Source organism: Grampus griseus, assembly GCF_964374135.1.
Source record: "Grampus griseus genome assembly, chromosome: 17".
Lineage (NCBI taxonomy): Eukaryota > Metazoa > Chordata > Mammalia > Artiodactyla > Delphinidae > Grampus > Grampus griseus.
Window position 1 is genome coordinate 39,634,099 of NC_139011.1, and position 16,663 is coordinate 39,650,761.

Sequence of the window (16,663 nt, forward strand, 5' to 3'; positions counted from 1 at the left end):
ATAGCCAATGAAAGAACATAAATTTATTTGCTAGTAAGCTGGGCGTTGGGCACATCTAAACCCACTTAGGAATCATAGTCCAGCAGCCACCTCTTTCCCCAACCACGCAATCTTACTCCTCTTAGTAACATTCCATTGCTCTCTGAGCCATTCCATTTTTCCTTCCTGTATCAGTGCTCTGATCACTCCCAGGATTTTTTTGCAATGAAAATGCGGATTACAGACCCACTGCTGAACCTTTAGTCACCTCTAAAGCTCCATTGGATGAATTGCTTCCATTGGTTTTCAGAAGCTATCAGTGGGTTCCATTGTGTTGTTTTACTATATCAATATTCTCCTTCCCGTGAAGATGTCTTTGCCTTTATTTTTGTGTGTGGTGCATTTAAAAAAACGTTTGTTCTGAGATCTTTGTAGATTCACATACTGTTGTGAGAAATAATAATACCCTTCACTTGATTTCTTCCAATGGTAATATCTTAGGTAATTTTCGTACAGTATCACAATCAAGAGATTGACATTGATACAATCTGCATTAATTTTTAAAAAAATTATTGTTTTCCTTCTTTTTAGATACATTATATACTTAAAAGGCAGTAACTCTTGCACCGTCAAGTTGTAGTAGAAGATATACAATGTACTCTTTTTACTTCTGTTCGTGTGTATTGTACAGAGCCTGTGTGCTTTTTGTAATGTAAATAAAAAAATTTTAAGAGCTCCTTTTCCGCCTTGGGATAAAGTCTGGAAGTCTTTACATAGCCTTCAAGCCACTCCAAGTTCTGGCCCTAGCTCCTCACCCTTATCCATTGCCACTCCTTACTTGGTCCCCTCACACCCCACTTTACAGATCTCCACTGCCTGAAAAACCCTCTTCTAACTGGATCTAGATAATTCCCATCCATCTTTCAGCTTAAACAAAGTCTGTAACTCCTAGAAGCATTAGCTACCCTCTCTCTCAGGCTGGGTTAGATACCTTTTTATTTTTTACTTCCTTCATGCCTGGCACAAAGAAGACGCCCAATAAATATTTGTTGAATGAATGAGTAAATGAGTGAATACCTCTAACCAGTTTAAGAGAGTTGGAATAAACTGACTACTTTTTTTTCATTACCTAATTCTAGATTCCACTGTTGGGAGGACTCCTGTTTAATTGCCTTCATATGGGCAGCACCTAGCACAATGCCCTGCATACTAAGTGTTCAATATGTGATGGTGGATGACCAGAAAGGAGGTGGGAATTGCGACAAGAAGAGCAATGTGAGCACAGGCTAGGAGATAGTGTGTTCCAGGGCACTGAGTGGACCGTTTGGCTCAGAAAAATCATTTTATAGGTCATTTAATCCATTTGACCAGAAAGCCTGGCTTATATCACTGGTTATCTTAATAACAGGCATTTTCCCAGTCCCTCTTGCTCCTGCACCACGAAAATAAAATATAAAAGAATCCGCAGCTTCTGCAACCCTCAGTTCTGTGAACATCGTTAACCCCCATGGGCTCAGTTAGCGCCTGTGCTCATCAATAGCCATTCCCGGGATCCTAGGATCCAGAATCAAAGGGAGTGATTAGTTAGATCTGCTACGTTCACCTTCAGAAAGGTAAGGTTCACCTGAATGCTCATGTAAACTTAAAATGACCTTCTGAATAGCTATGCTATCATTAAAATTTAAAGGGACACTCTCAGTACAGTATTTTAGGGCAACATGGAGCTCCTGGAGCTGGAGTCAACAAGCCAGTTTTGCAGCCAGTGGTTTCTCTGGGCACCTGCAGCAGCGGCACATGCTCCTGCCCGTGAGACGTTCCTTTCCAGGGAGTTGGGTGCACTCCCAGTGAACCAGAGACAGGGTCTTGGGAGGTGGACACCCCCAGTTTTGAACCCTGGTTCTGCTTCTCTCCTAACATGGATTTAGCCTCCTCCATTTCCACATGTGTAAAATGTAGAAATATGATGGTCCTACCTCATTGGGTAGTTGTGAGGATCCTTGGGGGGCAATGCATGGGAACTTAAAACAGGACCAGGCATGTGGCAGGTTCTTGATAAATGTTTTATATCATTGTTATTATAAAAGAATCACAATTGACCATGGAGTATGGGGGGCTCAGGGACAGAGGTGGGTGTTCTTACAGGCACCTCTCTGAGATTTTCATTTTGTTAGGTTACTGGTGCATAGATATAATTAATATTAGGTTTACCACTTGTGGAAAGCTAAATAATGCCCCATCCCCAAAGATATCTATGTCCCAATCCCTGGAACCTGTGAATGTCACCTTAAATGGCAAAAAAAAAAAAAAAAAAAAAAAAAGACTTTGCAGATGTGATTAAGCAGGGACCCGAGTATAGGCCCTGAACCAAGATGGCGAAGTAGAAGGACGTGCTCTCACTCCCTCTTGTGAGAACACCAGAATCACAACTAGCTGCAGGACAATCATCAACAGGACACTGAAACTCACCAAAAGAGATACCCCACATCCAAAGACAAAGGAGAAGCCACAATGAGACGGTAGGAGGGGTGCAATCACAGTAAAATCAAATCCCATAACTTCTGGGTAGGTGACTCACAGACTGGAGAACACTTATACCACAGAAGTCCACCCACTGGAGTGAAGGTTCTGAGCCCAGTGTCAGGCTTCCCAACCTGGGGGTCCGGCAAGGGGAGGAGGAATTCCTAGAGAATCAGACTTTGAAGACTAGTGGGATTTGATTGCAGGACTCTGACAGGACTGGGGGAAACAGAGACTCCACTCTTAGAGGGCACACACAAAGTAGTATGTGCATCAGAACCCAGGAGAAGGAGCAGTGACCCCATAGGAGACTGAACCAGACCTACCTGCTAATGTTGGAGGGTCTCCTGCAGAGGCAGGGTGTGGCTGTGGCTCACTGTGAGGACAAGGACACTGGCAGCAGAAGTTCCGGGAGGTACTCCTTCGCGTGAGCCCTCCCAGAGTCTGACATTAGCCCCACCAAAGAGGCCAGGTGGCTCCAGTGTTGGGTTGCCTCGGGCCAAACAAGCAACAGGGAGGGAACACAGCCCCACCCATCAGTAGTCAAGTGGATTAAAGTTTTACTGAGCTCTGCCCATCAGACCAACAGCTCTACCCACCACCAGTCCCTCCCATCAGGAAATTTGCACAAGCCTCTTAAATAGCCGCATCCACTGGAGGGCAGACAGCAGAAGCAAGAAGAACTACAATCCTGCAGCCTGTGGAACAAAAACCACAGTCACAGAAAGATAGACAAGATGAAAAGGCAGAGGGCTATGTACCAGATGAAGGAACAAGATAAAACCTCAGAAAAACAACTAAATGAAGTGGAGATAGGCAACCTTCCAGAAAAAGAATTCAGAATAATGATAGTGAAGATGATCCAGGACCTCGGAAAAAGACTGTAGGCAAAGGTCTAGAAGATGCAAGAAATGTTTAACAAAGACTTAGAAGAATTAAAGAACAAACAAACAGGGCTTCCCTGGTGGCGCAGTGGTTGAGAGTCCGCCTGCCGATGCAGGGGACACGAGTTCATGCCCTGGTCTGGGAGGATCCCACATGCCGTGGAGTGGCTGGGCCCGTGAGCCATGGCCGCTGAGCCTGCACGTCCGGAGCCTGTGCTCCGCAATGGGAGAGGCCACAACAGTGAGAGGCCTGCGTACTGCAAAATAAATAAATAAATAAATAAATGTAGTTGATTATTGAAACCCTGTGAATGGTTTCAAGGTTCTTCAGATTGTGTGCATTAAGTTATTCCAAAGAAACTCATTTTTGGCTTTAACATTTTCAATGTATTGACCCTTACAGATTTGTTTTAGAGCAGAAATACCAAAAGCTGAGTGGAACCCACTGATCAGTTTGTCCTCCAAAGTGGTGCCCATGCAGAGGCAGATGACCTAATAGCAACAGGTGTTTATTTGGTGAGAACTTAGTGATCAATGCTTCACGTCTGTCATCTCATTTAATCTTTACCCATCTCTGGGGAAAGATTTCTTGTTTTTCTCACTTTTCCAGTGAGAACCCTGAGGTTCAGTGAAGTGACCTGCCCCAAACATACATATGTGCAAGGGGCAGGGCTGGGGCTGTGATCTAGGCCCCCCTGAACCCACCCCCAGCGGCCTGTCTGTGGGGAAACCGGGCCGGGACCAGTAGACTTACTAGTAGATAAACCCCTAAATGCACTCATGCAGCTGAATTTTTGAAGCTAAGTGAGGGATATCACATTCCTTTCTCCTCATTTATATTTTGTTAATTCAGCCCAACATTTTAGCCGGTCGAGATATTTTTAGACTAGAAAACCAGTGCAATTCTGAGGATTAAGCTACTCTAATTCCATCGCACTTTCCTACATCTGGCAGAGGGGGCATACCTTTATGTAAAATTAAAAGCCAATGAAAGCTAAAAAATCTTTTTTTAAAAAAAATTGGTCAGTAAATCTGCTTTCTTCCAGTTATTCACAAATGAAACATGCTGTGCTGGTTTCTGAAAACCAAGACGCCTGGAGAGAAATTTATGACTTCAAAACAAAATTTAGAGGTTGAGGGATTTAGCAGTTTGCAAGGAACACAGAGCTAAGCCTGTGAGAAAGGCTGTTCAAAACGTCCCGGCCTGAAGGGCCAGGGTCTTTTTCAAAAGTCCCCGAAGGGGCTCTTAGGCATCTGAAAGGGTGCAAATGGGGAGAGAGCATTTTGAAGGCATCTTTCCACTGGGAGCTGGCGCTGGCCGGATTGTGCGTTTTCCCACACAAACGTGCTCACCCTTCTGGGAGCCAGGCATTTCCTGTGCACCGCGGGTTTTGTTATCCTTCCTTCTTTTTTTTTCCTTCTCAGGGACTTATCCCAGATTTTTAGCCAGCCGTCTCTGCCATATTTTCTCTCAGAGCTTAGTCACACTCCCATATATGGGAATCCTTATCACATAGCTAACTCCCCAGCTAGGACATTTTATAGGAATTGTTTAGTGCATTGTGGGCTTTCTAAACTAAGTAATCCTCAGGATGGAATGGCAACAACGGCAGCAAGCATGGGTGTGTGTGTGTGTGTGTGTGTCTGTGTGTGTCTGTCTGTCTGTCTGTCTGTGTTTCAATAGCCTGTTTTGCTGCTAAAGCATATTTGACAAATTTAAACTCAAGGTTTCATCCCCTTCAGTAGTTTTTGGATTGCAAAGTGAATTTTAAACTATTTAGAAAGGAATCTGCATTTATTGCCTAGGAGTAGAGTTGCAAGGCACGATGGGAGATTTTTTTCCCATAATAAAGGGTTTCAAATCCCCTCCACATTTGGACACTTTCTCTGCCTAGGCAGCAACAGCATACGGTTAGAAAGAATTACTCAGTCACAGGATAGTCCAGCTTAAATAAACAGAAATAAGATGAGCACCACAGAGTGGTCTTTTAGCAGATTTTCTTGCCTTGTGAGGAGTGCAGAAAGGCAAACATGAAATGCTATGGCTCTCATACAGTTATGCAATGAATTATGCTGTTCAGAGAATTTGCACATCTTTTTTCCCTTGGACAACCTAATTCCTCTTACCAGAAACCTGAGGTTCCAAAGGACAAGTCATTTGCTTGATAATACACAGCTAATAACACTCCCCATTCAAAAACTCCAATTGTTTTTGTTGTTCAAGTCCAAACTCCTTAGCACAGAATTTAAGGTTTAACAAACATTTAATAAGCATCTATACAGTCACGTACCTGTGGTTAGGCACCATGAGGGGCAAAGGTGAATAAGACTAGCTCTTGGAGAGCTGTAATATAAGGGAAGGAATCTGTCATCAAACAAATAATTAATTGCAGCAATGTAAGCGTCTTAGCCAGCTCGGGTTGCTATAACAAAGTACCGTAGACTGGGTGGCTTTATTGGTCACAGCTCTGGAGGCAGGGAAGTCCAAGATCAAGGTGCCAGCAGATTCAGGTCCTGGTGAAAGCCTGCTTGTTGGCTTGTAGACAGACAGACACACTTCCAGCTATGGGCTCACATGGCCTATGCCCTGTGCCTGCGTGTGAAGAGAGATTGAGATCTCTCTCTTTCTCCTCTTAAAAGAGCACTAATCTCATCTTGAGGGTCCTACTTTCATGACTATCACCTCTTGTAGGACCCACCTCTACATACCATCACTTTGGTGGTTAGGGCTTCATCAGATGAATTTTGCAGGCCACAAACATTCAGCCAATCACAATAAGCAAGTGAATGAGGAAGGATGATCTGGGATAGAGATTTGAAAACCCATCCTTCCCAATGGTCCCTCACTTGTTCCTGGGTCTATGAATAGCTTCCTTCCCATTGATGCATCAGGGAAACAAAAGGTAGAACAGCTTACATCACTTAGATAGGAGGACATGTGTGCGCTTGTCTGTTAGACTTTCAACCATAAGGTTAAAAGAGGGGCAGAGCTGTGGGTGAGGCTGGGGAAAAGGGGGTGAAGAGGGGCTGGCAGGGAAGACCAACACAAGGTCATTGACAATGACCCTGGAAGGTACTTCCCAAATTTCCTTCAGCTAAGACGGTCTGTTTGTACATTTTAATCAACATTTTGGACACAGAATGTATGCTTTTTTCTGAGATGTCCAAAATCTTGAGACCCTCTCCAAAGCCAGATCCCCAGGGCCAGGGGGATAGTTAATACATAAGTGAGATTGACTTCCCAGAGTGTAAGAACTCTTTTCTATAATCAGTGCCAGGTTCTGTGAGTCAGGGTTGCCTTCCTGCCTGTGTGCTGTTGGCCTGGGGAGGAGAGTATTTGCTTTGCTCCAGGAGTAACTGACTCTAGGCCGCTCCACATGTGTAGAGTCCTGAAGTGGGCAAGTGTCTCTGCTTGGGGTAAAGCAGACTGACCGAACAGTTTAGCAGCCAGTCCCTCGGTCTGGAGCCCGGCCCCACTAACGCCCTCCGGGTGCAATGACGCCAGCCTTTGCTGTGGGGACACTTTGCCCGTTGTGCTCCATAGGCTTGGAGAGTTTCAAAAACATTTTGAAATAGTTGGACCCCCGCTTACAGTTTTTCTTGGAAGTAAAATGCTGAGAAGTTGTATTGTTTGATCAAGTCAGAAGGACACAAGTTAGCTGTTTTCCTTGAAAGGCCCAGCGCTGTTTCCTCCATTCCTCCTTTCTCCCCTTCTTCTCTCCTTTCCTTTCACTCTGATGGAACACCTGCCATGTGTTGGCACCGCCCTAAGCACAGAAGTACACACTGAGGCATGGCATGACACCTCTCCTCTTCGTTCTAGAAATATTTATTGAATGTGCCGGGCACTATGCTATGTTATGCATTAAACAGGAAACACAGATTCTGCATCATCAGTATATAGTCTAGTAGGACTGGTGTTGAATAAGCACTGAGGAGCATTGCAAGTGAAAAGAATAGGGTTCCGTGAAGGTGTGTAACAGGGGGACTGAACTGCTTTTGGGGGATGAAGCAGTTCATGTTCTAAAGCAGGAGCATGCAGAAAGTGTTTAAAACATGCTTTTAAGTAAGTAAGCTCTGTTTTTTAGTTTCCATCTTCCTAAAGTTGGCAATCAGATTAATAATAAAAAAATCTATTTAATCAAGTTATTTTGATTACATGAGCCAAGCAACCAGTCTGATAAATGAATTAGTTGCCCAAGAGTTAGGCAGACTTAGTCTTGGAATGATTGGCCTTTTGAAATAGGTCTGCTCAAGATGGATTTAAACTTCCTAAGCTCATGTAGCAGTGGTAGTTGGCAGAATTCTAAGGGGGGGTCCCCAATTCCCACCCTCCTGTCCCCCCGTATCTACCTTCTCCTAGTTATTCAGTCAAACACTAAGCTAGGTACTGTTGCAAAGGGATTTTGCAGATGTAACTGAGGTGTCAAATCAGTTGACTTTAAGATCAGGAGATTATCATGGCGCCAGGGCTGATCTAATCAGATGAACCCTTAAAAGGACCTGGGCTCTTCCTGGTGAAAAAGACTTGAAGAGTGAGACAGATTCAACACTGGCTGGCTTGAAGATGGAGGGGACCGTGTGGCAAAGGATGTGAGTGGCCTTTAGGAGCTGAGAGCAGCCACCAAAGAAATGGGGACCTCAGGTGTACACCACAAGGAACTGAATACTCTACAACCACATGACTTCGGAAAATGACCTTGAGCTACCAAGGAGAACAAAACCTTGTGGGCACCTTTTAACCATGTGAAATCCTGAGCAGAGAACCCAGTCATGCCGAGCACAGCCTTCTGACTTACAGCACTGTGAACTCACCGATGAGGGCTGTTTTAAGCCATTAAGTCTGTGATAACTTGCTGCATGGCAAGAAATAGAAAACCAGTGCAGCAGCTATGTTTCCCTGTTCAGAATCTTTTCCTTCAACTCCTAATAATATACTCAAATATTCCTGACAACAAAGACTGGGCAAATGACGAGGCAGACCATCATATTTCCTGCCTCTGGGCATGGTGATTGACTCAGGTGTTGGGCGGTGACCCAAGCTGTGCAGTCAGTGTCTTTACCTGACTTACCTGAAGAAGAGAGCTAATTTTCCTTTCTGGTCCTAAGCTGCAGAAATGGGAGCCCAGAGCTGTCCATAGCCATGTTCCTCAGGATATGGTGAAACTGGTCTAGCCCTTGACACCCAAAGGGCATGGAGAGTCCTGACAGAGTTTGAGTCCCTGAATCCATTGTCCTTTGTCACCTGACCCACGTTCTTTCAGTGATTTGTTTACGTGAGCCAAGGCTCCCCCTTTCCAGTTAAGCTAAATCACGTTCAGCTTTTGCCATTGGCGACCAGAGTCCTGAACAACACAGCTAGGAGTCAAGAACAGTTAACTGGAAGATACCAGTTCTGCTTGTTAGACAATATCAAAGCATAGAAGTACCTCTCTGCACATATCCTGGGTTTTTTTTTTAAATCAGTGCTGAAGGTCATCGCATGATAGCAAAAATACTAAACGCTAGCTCAATCTTCGTATTATTAGCTACCTTAGATGTCATCTGGTTAAGGTCCCTCATTTTCTACATGCAGAAGCTCAGGCCCAGAGAGGAGCAGCTAATCAGGAAGTGAGTGGGTCATTCCAGAATCACTGGATAAAAATGACCCAGGTTGAATGAAAAACGATGCTGCTTGCGTCTAGTTTTTCTCTTCTGCTTTCCATGGTTACTTGACTAGTTCTGTGACCATTCCAGAGTGTTTTCCTCAAGTTTTAAAAAATTGTGTCTAGTGAATGCTGTGACTCTCCAGATCCTTGTGGTTTAATTTCAAATGAAACCTTCCAGTCTCTGAAACTCTGAGGATATCTCAGTTGATCAGGATGATTCTTACTTGATTCTACCAAAAAGGGTGTAAAACTGCATCTTCCGGTACAGGCTGTTAGATGCTTAGCTCCAGCATAGCTTATCTTTGTGAAGATTGTATGGAGATAAATTCATAAATGATTGTCTCCCTTGAGTACAAATATAAGTTGTTTCCATAGATACCTGTTCACAAAACTAATGAAGCAAGTGTTTTCCAAAACCTGCTTGAATGACACCTCTGACATATGAACTTATTAACTTATTTCACTTGACTGCTAGAGCTGGCAGGGGTCTGAGAGCTCATTAGACCCAGCCTCCCATTGTTCAGACAAAGACAATGGATTCCAGAGAGGAGGAGGGTCTTGCTCCAGACCAGATTCTATTTTTTTTTTTGCGGTACGCGGGCCTCTCACCGTTGTGACCTCTCCAGTTGCGGAGCACAGGCTCCGGACGTGCAGGCTGAGTGGCCATGGCTCGCGGGCCCAGCCACTCCGCGGCATGTGGGATCTTCCCGGACCGGGGCACAAACCCGTGTCCCCTGCATCAGCAGGCGGACTCTCAACCACTGCGCCACCAGGGAAGCCCCTCAGATTCTATTTTTAAAACATCAATAAGCAGTCTGCAATGCCTTTAAAAGAGATGAATGGATAGAATTTTTTTTCTTTAAAACTTGCAATTTCTGCATAAACACCAAAAAAGGAGCAAAAAATATAAAGATCATCCACCATTTGCATTTTACAGCAACGTGGGAAAGATTTGCTTCCAAAATTAAGAAAAATCTTAACAATAAGATATAACAAAATGACCTATTTGTTATAAATCCAAACATTGGGAGAGAAGGATGGCTTTTCATTATGAAAATTGATACCAATTTATTTTTAAATATTTAGGAAATTTTAAATTGTAGAAAGAAATAAGCAGGAAAAATGATCATAATTTTCATTACTCAACAAAACCACACTTCAACATTTTCAGTGTTTTTTCTTTCAATCTTTTTTTTTTATATGTATAGGAAATTTAGGAGGATGACAGTCACAAATATTTTCCCATGTTATTACATCTTCTTTATAAATATCTACTAAGTGTATGTGAAATGTTTTTCTTTTGCAACTTGCTGTTCTATTATGGAAATGCTGGGGTTTAAAATAACCTTACAATGAGCATCTTCATGTATAAATATCCTTTTCCATATTTAGGATGATTTTCATATTCCTCATAAATGGAATTTCTGGGTCTGTCTTATAGTAGGTGCTTAGCTCAATAGATATTCATGAACAGAATGAAATAAGTATATTAATCAAAATAGGTGAGGTGTGCCATGGTAAATGCAGCTCTAGTATCTCAATGAGCTAACAAAATAAGAATTTACTTCTTTTTTTTTTTTTTTTTTTTTAGCGGTACTCGGGCCTCTCACTGTTGTGGCCTCTCCCGTTGCGGAGCACAGGCTCCGGACGCGCAGGCTCAGCGGCCATGGCTCACGGGCCCAGCCGCTCTGAGGCATGTGGGATCCTCCCGGACCGGGGCATGAACCCGTGTCCCCTGCATCGGCAGGCGGACTCCCAACCACTGCGCCACCAGGGAAGCCCAAGAATTTACTTCTTAGTCATACAAAATCATCTTTGGGTTCAGGTTACCCTCTGAAGCTGCCATCTTCCTTCTGTGGATTCAGCAATCCAGGCTGTTCAGTCTTTTGGCTCCAACTTCCCAACGGTGGCCTATTCTGTGATCACATCTTCAGAGGAAGGTTCCTAAATGCTTCAGTCCAGAAGTAACACACATCACCTCTGCCCATAACCCAACGGGCAGAACTAGTTACACAGCTAGTTCTGACTCCAAGGAGGTGAGGCAGCGTGAGGAGGTGTGATCTTCCCACACATAAAAAGGAGGTGATTGCTTTCCTATGGAGTCACCATCGATTCCCATAAGAAAGTCCTTTCACTATACTTAATTACTACACTCATTGGATATTACTCCATTTAGAAAGTATTTGCTCTAGTGATGGACAAAAAAATTTTTAAGTTTTATTCCTTTGATTACCTCAAGATTGACTTTTTCTTGTATTCATTAGTTCATTCATTAAATCAATCATTCAACAAATATTTACTTAATAGGTGACTCAGCACTGACCCAGGTACTGGGGCTGCAATGGTGAACACACAGACATGGTCCCTTCCACATGGTCCGTGTAATCAATGACTAGTGAGAGTTCCTCTTTGATGAACTGTCTGTAGGATACCTTTGCCTGTTTATATTGAGTTCTTTGTGTTTTTCTCATTGAATTGCTTGACTTCTTTATACAGCAAAGAGAGCAACTGCAAATGTTTTCTTCAGTTTGCCTTTCAGTCTTAATTTTGGTGGTGTTTTCCCTTTTTTACAGAATTTTGAAATTATCTATTCAAATCTACTGGATCCTTTCCCTTATGATTTCTTCTCTTGCTTTTAGGCTTAGAAAATAAATGGTTAGAACTACTTATATCCAGAAAAATGGTTATTTCTGAGTTTTCTTATAATTTTTCTCTCGCTGGAAACCACCTTGTGAGAAAACACACACATATGACACATATATTTATAATTATAGTATAATAATGTTACTCTTTTTATCATTTCAATTGAATATAATTATATATATTAATTATATTATATATCAAATATATGTATGCCTGTTTTCTCACAAGAGGAAAATTGTAAGAAAATTCAGAAATATATATATTATATATACTCAAAAAGACATATTACATATAATTATATATTTTATGTGTGTGTTATATATGATTGCATTATATATGTATGTGTGCGTTTTCTCATAAGGTGGTTAATATATATAATTGTATATATTAATTATATGCTACGTAATTTATAAATATATACATATAAAATTCAGTGCAGAATCCAGGATGCCACATACAGATTATGAGCATAAAATTCCCTATAGTAGATCCCATGCCCTCTCACCTCTCCTGTTAGTACAACCTTTTCTCCTCTTGGGGTTCCTACTCTTTCTCACCTCCAGCTTCCCCACTACATTTCTATAGTGTTTTGCTCTCAGCAGCCTGTCCCCTTTGAGGTATTAACTCACAAAAAATGAAGACCTTACTTCTGTTGGGGCAGATTGCATTTTAATTGGGGCTTCCAGCCCTTTAACTGACAAAGATTAATTTTCAAAAGAGAAATTTCAGGCACTGTGACAGTCAGTAGGGGGGAGATTTTGAGCCAGGAACTCCTGACTTGTCTCTTCAAACCACACCACAAGATCTGCCTTAAGTGGCACCTACCAAAATCTCATGTTCTTCTCCCACGCTGACATGAAATCCAGAGTCAGCTGTCATTTGCTCACCCTGTATAAGGTTAGCTCCTCTCAGATGGCTTCTTTTCACCTTATTTATCTTTTCCCCAAAGACTAGCTTCCTCTCCTGGCTACCATACTTCTATTATTAGCTCTAACACTGAGGCCCAGAATCTCAGTCACTTCCAGCCCCATGGTTCATTCACTGTCCCACAACACCATTCAGACATCCCTGTGTGTTTCCGTACTCTGGAAACATCTTTCACTGGGACACTGGTCCACTTATCCATCGCCTTGCAGGCATGGTCAATAGTAACCCTCGCTCTTCTGAATCCACAGAGACCTGTGTCTGTGCCAGCAGTCTCCAAAGTGGGGTGTCTATGGCAATCCTTTGGGGTGCAAGAAAGTAGTGGAACTTTTGCTTATAAAATGTCAACCTTTTAAAACACCCATTTTTTGTGTGTTTTTACATGGACATAGTATATTCATTTAGAAGTATATGACCTATTTTGGGGACTTCCCTGGTGGCTCAGTGGTTAAGAATCTGCCTGCCAATGCAGGAGACATCGGTTCGAGCCGTGGTCCAGGAAGATCCCACATGCCACAGAGCAACTAAGCCCGTATGCCACAACTACTGAGCCTGCACTCTAGAGCCCATGAGCCACAACTACTGAGCCCACGTGCCACAGCTGCTGAAGCCCATGTGCCTGGAGCCTATGCTCCGCAACAAGAGAAGCCACAACAATAAGCCCGGGCACCACAACGAAGAGTAGTCCCCGCTCGCCACAACTAGAGAAAAGCCCATGTGCAGCAACAAAGACCCAATGCAACCAAAAATTAAAAATAAATTAATTAATTAATTTAAAAAAGAATAATCAGTCCTTAGTCTGAGAAACAGCTGGAGACAGTGTATGAAGGTAAGCTGAAACATTCTGCGCGAGGGGATGCATTGATGCTGGCTTTGTTTCAATGAACTGGTCACATTATGGAGTCAGAGAGAAATCCTCCCTTTCCATGTTTAAAAGTTGGAAGCTTGGGCTTCCCTGGTGGCGCAGTGGTTGGGGGTCCGCCTGCCGATGCAGGGGACGCAGGTTCGTGCCCCGGTCCAGGAGGATCCCACATGCCGCAGAGTGGCTGGGCCCGTGAGCCATGGCCGCTGAGCCTGCGCGTCCGGAGCCTGTGCTCCACAACGGGAGAGGCCACAACAGTGAGAGGCCTGCGTACAGTAAAAAAAAAAAAAAAAAAAAAAAAAAAAAAAGTTGGAAGCTTATCTCTATCTGCTTCTCCAAAAACTGCTTTAAACACATCAGTTTTAGACATGTCCTATGCACATGTTTGGTCCCAGGGATGTGGAAAAGTACTAGAAAAAAATTCACGGGATAATTTGGACCTCCAAAGAAAATATTCGACTTCACGGGGCACATATGCTCAGTCTCTGTCACCTCTCCCATCTCTTTCCTGTTGGTGACTCCTTCCCCTCGTCTGTCCTGCTGTCTGTCTCCCCACCTTTGGTTTCTGCCCTCCACGGCATTTTGCCGTTTTTGCTCTGGATCTGTAGCTCACTGCCAGGGGCTGGTGAACAAAGACTGTCCTCCACCTCCTCTGCTCAACTTGTCTGTGTTGCTTCAATCCTAGAACCCACTTAAACCCACTCAGGCCCTTCCTTAGCTGCCATCACCCACAGCTCTAGTGGGTGGGTGCTGTGAAGAAAATACTTCTTAAAAATAAAGGAGCCCAGCGGCTGCCCTGGATTCTTGGTTTCCCAAGAAGAGCTCCAATATCAAGAGTCCTGGTGTAGATGCTGAGTCAAACTCCCTTTGGGGCCCATTGGAAGATGTGTTTCAGACCCATGGAGAACAAGCAGCAGGATGGATACACCGTCCCTGGTTTATCCACCACCATTGCCAGAGCTCAGGAACGATGCTTGCCAAAGAGCACAGCATCCCATTAAAGGCTCATAATAAAATTCTAAAATTTACAAAACTAATAATGACTGAATTGGGTTTAAGTAACACTATCCTGTTGCAGTTGCTTCCTTCAGCTTCTGTTACATCTCAGAAGAAAAAGAATCACAACAGAAAAGGACACATAAAATGTCCCTCCCCAAGTCCCTGTAGGGGAACAGTACATGTGAAGGCTGCCAATGGAAACCTTAACTCCTTAAAGGATAAGTATGAAATAATCCCCCTAAGTGTGGATCTTAGATTTATTTGTTGTTATAAAGACAGGTTGTCCTACTGAGGCCATAGGCAAATACGCACCGTAGAAACTATCTTTCCTCTTGGCCACAGCCGTGGTAGGCACTGTTAGTGATCACCTACTCTTTCTTGCTAATCCTCAGTAGAATACTTTAGGAGAAACTAAGGAACGTTGCCAAGGGAGGTGAAAGCTGTTTTCCCTTCTGACCTAGAGGAAGCACACACCCGTAAAGGAGTGGACTATTATCCAGAGAAGATGTAGCCCTTCATACGGGAACCTGGAAACTTAGAGATTCAGCCTACCGTGGGAGGGAACTCCTGTCTCTCTCTCCCTGTGGGTCTGTCTTGAGAAGTCTAGCTGTGCTGGAGTGCACCAGGTGGAAAGGGAGAGAGAGAGATGTGGGGATATGCCAGAAGCTAGGCAGGGAGACCCTGAAGAGGAACACAAGCTGGAGATGAGTAAGTTACACTTCGTAAGCCAGATTCCTTCGTTACAGCTAGCTTTCTGGGTCTGTTTTCTCTTTTGCTATCCTTGAGCCATAGGCAAAATTCATTCATTCATCCATCCATCCATCCCACCCATTCATTCATTCATTTAGCAGATATTTATTGAGCATCAATCTTGTAGCAGTCTCTGAACTATGATCTAGAATATGGGGATGAGTGACATAGAGACAGTCCAGGGAATGCAGACCAATGACAGCCATTTATGCTCATTTACACTCAAATGGCCATTTATGTTGTTTGGGGGAAATGCTGATGTTATGGGATCACACAGTAGGGGAGCCCAGGCTGTCTAAGTGCTCTGGTTAAGGGGTGTCTATTCTCCAACATGGTCTCATTGGATGGACTGGATACAGAGAGTAGCATTATGGGCAGGGCTTGGGCAGGAAATTAAAGAGGAGCTGTTCCCTGGGAGTTGTGGCCATGAGATTCAGGCACCTTATCTACATAAAGGCTCTTTTTCCACTGCCAGTCTTGGAGGACTGGGTGTGATACTAGTAGAGGTTTGATTTTTATAGGGTGGGAGCTAAATCTGGGCTCTGCCATTGTGTTTTTCTCTTCTCTCCCAAAGGTGATTCTTAGAAACCTCCACTCTGAAGGCCTCTTGTCCTTCAATCAAGCATCCAGCACATCCTCACAACTCCCTCGGATCACCCTGAGGCCACTCTTCTCACCGTTGACACCACTACCATTATTCCTGACACATGAGGCAGGATGACCCAAGACCAGAAGGTCATCATGATCAAGAGGTGAGCAGATAGTACTTAAAGGCAGGGAGGGTTGGGACTGGAGAGGAATTCCCTAATAGCTATTATAAACGGAGATACAACAGGTTTGAACAAACGACCTGGAACAGGAAGAGGGGAGGAGGGAGGAGTCAGGCAGAGATAATGCCAAGAGTGGATGCCTGGGCTGTGCAGGGACATAAAAGGGGCTCAGAGAGGGCTTAGGAAGCAGATCGGAAAGGAAGATAGTGGAGGAAGGTAAAGAATCCAGTCTTTGGTGTTCAGGTGTGTGGCTGGGGATTGTGAGAGACTGGATCAGGGAACTGGAAGGCTGGAATGTCCGCTGTGTTCTTGGAATGACTTCCTGAGGGCTTCGCATGTAACCAAATATTAGCACTCATTTACTAAATAAAAACTCTTCTGTCCCTGGGCTAGCAGGGAGTGGAGTGGCATGCCCCCCACCCTCATCCCAAAGACAGGTCAGTCCCCGTCCCTAAGACTGTCACAACCTAGACCAAAAAGTGCCCCGAGAGCCTAGCAGGATCATTCTGGTGCACAGACTCAGTGTCCAGGGCTCCTGAGTGGCCATAGGACAGCCAGGGCTCCTGCCTCCCATAAATCCAAGCCAAGAACAGTAAAGCACAGAGAAGGGAGGTAAGTAGGAGCAGGGAGAAGAAAAGTCCCAGAAATGCAGGTTAGATTGCAAATAATAATAAAGCAATAACCTGG